At 39.4% G+C, this 4553-nt stretch overlaps 1 long non-coding RNA gene across 1 annotated transcript; it reads left to right on the top strand.

The window, feature by feature from the left end:
- Positions 1-256: 256 nt before the first annotated feature.
- LOC117659104 (uncharacterized) lies at positions 257-1897 on the top strand. The gene is made up of 3 exons (XR_015731991.1): positions 257-439; positions 1509-1635; positions 1759-1897. It is a non-coding gene; the product is annotated as an uncharacterized LOC117659104 (long non-coding RNA).
- Positions 1898-4553: the final 2656 nt, after the last annotated feature.

Genomic DNA, 4553 nt, shown 5'->3' with positions numbered 1-4553 from the left:
AGTTCGATCCAGACCAGCTCAAGGTTGACTCATCCTTCCATCCTTTCCAGGTTGGTAAAATGGGTACCCAGATTGTTGCTGATTATAAGTCCAAATGTTATTGCTATTCAGGCAAACAGTGTAGAGGGGACTGAACATCTCTTATTCACAAGCTCAGCTTTAAAATGGCTCCTCCTTTTAGGATGTTTCAAGTTGCTTTCAAAATTCCTTGATGTTTCAATTCTAGTTCCATCCATTTCTGGAGAAGAATGAGTTTTGCAATTTTTCCTGGGAGAAAGTGCACTTGGACCAAAGTGGAAATGTAGCCGCAGATCTGGATATCATAAATTGGTTATTTCTCTCCAAGGAGGATCCCATCAAAGAGCAACTGGGGAGTTTTGAAAGACAGAGACTTATTATAGACCAAGATGTTCTTTCACGGCTAAAGTTGCTCAACAAGGTGGTTGAAAATATTGGCAACTTTTCTCAGTCTATATGATTGATATTAGGGTCCCCTGAAAGAGCAGGGTCAGATATTTTTTAACAGCCCATATCTGACCACAGTTATTCATGCTTTTGTTTCACCCCACTGGGATAGGCCTCCTGCTGCTAGGAAGGTGATCCAAGGTGTTCAATCAATGTGGAATCACAATGACTTGTCCGATATGAGATAATGCCTTAAACTAGAAAAATGAAGGACTGAAAATGACTTTGACCCCCCCCCCAAAGTTTCTTGACTCTTGAAATAATGAGACAATGAGGATCCACTTGTAATGAAATGCTACTTACATTTGGTATTTGGCTTCTAATCCATCTAAAAGCCCCTTGAATGCAATTGTTTATCTTGATTGTAAGCTACCTTAAGTCTTCCACTGAAACAAAGAATTCTCCAAATTTAAGCAATAAATAAATGTGGATCTGTCTTTTCATGTCATCTAATTGTAGTTCTAATTTTGAGAGGCAGTGGAGTTCAGAGAGTCCTGGAGTGCTATGGTTCTTGGGGGCTTCAAGGGTTGGACACAAGTAGCGACTAACAAGAAAACTGTAATTCTTCAATGGAAAGGACCTTGTCTTGAATCCCTCACTTGGCCTTAGAAATATCCCTTTCCCACACAGGGTTCATGCTCATGTCCCACGGGCTGCAGGAAAACATGCCTGGCTCACTCTTTTTAAGTGACATGTTCCCACTCATCCTCACTATAGTTCTAGAAACTAGGCAGTAATGTTTAGTCTTATTTCACCAGCATGGCAGCTGTATGAATTGAAAATATAAGTGTACTGATATAACTAAATAATACCTCATTTGAAGTTGACAGCCCTAGTCTGGGAGGAATTTTTTCTTTATATCTTAACTGGAAGAAAGATTTGGATTATTTTCAAAGGGGAGTGGCTTTGTAATATTTTATGTTTTCCTGATCTACTGCTCAGAAGTTTCTTTCTTAAGCACAGTTTCATTTTATTTTAATCAATCAATCTAATAAATAAAAATTTGGCAGATATTTTGGAATGAATGTTGTTTTTCTGTTTAGTCTCTGCCTGAGTCCAAATGTGTGGACAATTGTCACCCTGGATTTGTAAAACGGGCTCGGAAAGAAGAACCAATTTGCTGCTACGATTGTATTCCTTGTCCGGAGGGGACCATCTCCACACAGGAAGGTGAGTAACACAAGAGGAACTCTGGCTTTCCTGTCTCTTGGTATCAGCTGTCATCCAAAGAAGGTCTTTCTTGGAATGTGAAAGGAGAGACTAAAAAAATAATAATACTTGCTGTTTTCTCAGATACTGAAAAATGCACCAAGTGCCCAGATGACAAATATCCCACTGAGGACAGAATCCAATGTATCCCCAAAAGAATAACCTTCCTGTCCTATGAAGAACATCTGGGCATCATCCTGGTCTCCTTTGCTGTACTCTTGTTTCTAACAACAGGCCTTGTTTTGGTCATATTTGTTAAACACCTAGAAACTCCCATTGTCAAAGCTAACAACCGTGACCTGTCCTATATCCTCCTGGTTTCCCTCTTGCTTTGCTTCTTGTCCTCCTTTTTCTTCATTGGCCGACCAAGGAAAGCCACCTGCCTTCTCCGACAAACAATGTTCAGCATCATCTTCTCAGTAGCTGTGTCTTGTGTGTTAGCCAAAACAATCATGGTAGTGCTGGCCTTCCTGGCCACGAAACCAGGGAACAGGGTGAGGAGATGGTTGGGGAAGAGCTTGGCCAACTCCATCATCCTTTCTGGCTCTGCTGGAAAAATTGTCATTTGTGCAATCTGGCTGGGAGTTTCTCCTCCGTTTCCTGATTTTGACCTGCACTCCCAATCAGGAGTGATCATCCTTCAGTGCAATGAAGGCTCTGTGACCATGTTTTATGTGGTTCTCTGCTACATGGGTTTCCTTGCTGCCATTTGCTTCACAGTGGCTTTCCTGGCCAGGAACCTGCCTGGGGCCTTCAACGAAGCCAAACTGATCACCTTCAGCATGCTGGTCTTCTGCAGCGTCTGGATCTCCTTCCTGCCCACCTACTTGAGCACCAAAGGGAAATACATGGTGGCCGTGCAGGTTTTCTCCATCTTGGCTTCTGGTGCTGGCCTGCTGGGCTGCATCTTCTTCCCCAAGTGCTACATTATCATCCTGAGACCAGATCTAAATACTAAGGAACATTTAATGATAAAAGTTGGTATCTGATCATGAAGTAGTTTCTTAAGCTCATAACACTTAATTATTTATTGCAGTTATTATTGAGTTTGTATGCTTCTTTTGACAATTAAGGTTATTTAAAATCAAAAGAAATAAATATACAAAGAATGTAAGACTAACTTAAGATAATCATCAAAATGTAAAATAAATAAATTAATAATTAAATAATTAATTTGTCATGAAACTAGGGAAGGACAAGATAACAAATGAGTTAATTATGTTAATATGATGCATCTGCAGAGGAGACAAGACTTCCCAGATTGGGGTGAGGGGGAGGGATATGACATCATCTATCTCCAGTCCTCAACACAGTCCTCGCAGCAGTTCCAAGAAGGCTCCACATCCACTTGCTCTACTTAGGTGATCCTGAGGGCAGAGATCAACCTCCAAGTGGCCTCAATGACTCTCTAAAACAGGGGTGTCAAACTCGTGGCCTGTAGGCCGTATGCGTCAAGTGCTGGTCTTACTCCCTCCTGGGTTAATGAAGGGGAAAAAAGTCCCAATATGTTACGTGTTGCCACTGTGATGACATGAGTTTGACACTCCTGCTCTAAAAGGATGCAAATGACCAGATGTCGGCAAGGAGTATAAATCCTTCCATTCCCCACCATCCAGTTAGAGCTGAAGAAGCTTCTTGGATGAGAAGTGAAATGTCTTCAAAGAAAAACAAAACAGTCCAGTTACCTCTTGAAAAAAAGCATCTTTGGGACATTACCTTACTACAAATCTCCACTTCAACTGTAGTCTCAAATGATGATGAAATTGAACAAAATAAAACAAAATAAAGGGTGAGTAGAGAGGCCTTCGTTGCAAGGTGTGGAACTTCCATTTCAATGGGGACAGAACTTTACCTCAAATTTTGGATATTATGGGCATCAAATAAAATACCATATTTTGTTCCTTAAGCTTTAAGTCCTGATTCTGTAGATAGCTTCTGATCCCAATGATGGAGCATCACAATGGAGATGGTTGATGAACTAAGAGGCAATCCCACCCCCCACATATCCAGCTCCTTCCCTCCCTATTGTTTAACTATAATTCTATTTTGATTGTAGTTTCTTTTTTTTTATTGAAAAAGTTTTTCAAATACAAATTTCCCCCCTTTTCCCCCTCCTCCCTAACCCCCCCTCCCCCTCCCCTCCCCCTATGACTTCTTCATAATAAAACCCAAGTTCATAACAGATTATATAATACTTTACCATCCCCTTACTCCATCCCCATATGCTGACCCTTTCTTTCTAATAATATTATCATATCCCCCTTATACTATACATTTCAAAATGACATTCTATTATAACATTATATAATAACTCCTAATTTAGCATAATAATATTATTATATCTCCCAGTTTAGCGATTTCTGCTCATAATCTGCCCTTTTTCTAACCCCCCATACATATATCTCTTAAATCAAATCCTTTATGTATATTAATATAACATTTCAAAGCCTTCCGCTATAAAACTATATAATAAATTCTAATTTAACATTTATTCAATTCAGAGTCTACCCATTTCCTTCACCCCCATCGTTATATCTCTTAACTCAAATCTTTTACATATATTCATATCTAAACATAATATCCCTTTTCTTAAACTAAACAATCAATAAATCAATAAACTAACCTGTCTCCACCCACTTTCCTACAAGACTACCATACTTAATAATTCTTAGTATCTTCATTCTTCTGCCCACTCCACTAAAAAATATTCCCTTATGTAAATAAAATCCTCTTAAAAAGACTTTAGGCTTGTAATCCATATAATATCTTCTGTAGTGTCTTTCAGCTGGATTGTAAACTCCATCACCCATGTTAGGGTAACATCACATCCTAATTCCAACAGTATGTTTGGTATCTTCCATTACCATCTGCCCCCATCA

Source organism: Pantherophis guttatus, chromosome 2, assembly GCF_059756535.1.
Source record: "Pantherophis guttatus breed Tessera chromosome 2, ASM5975653v1, whole genome shotgun sequence".
In the NCBI taxonomy this organism is placed as follows: Eukaryota; Metazoa; Chordata; class Lepidosauria; order Squamata; family Colubridae; genus Pantherophis; species Pantherophis guttatus.
The sequence above is the reverse complement of the archived record's forward strand: the minus strand, read 5'-3'. Positions and strand labels throughout refer to the sequence as shown.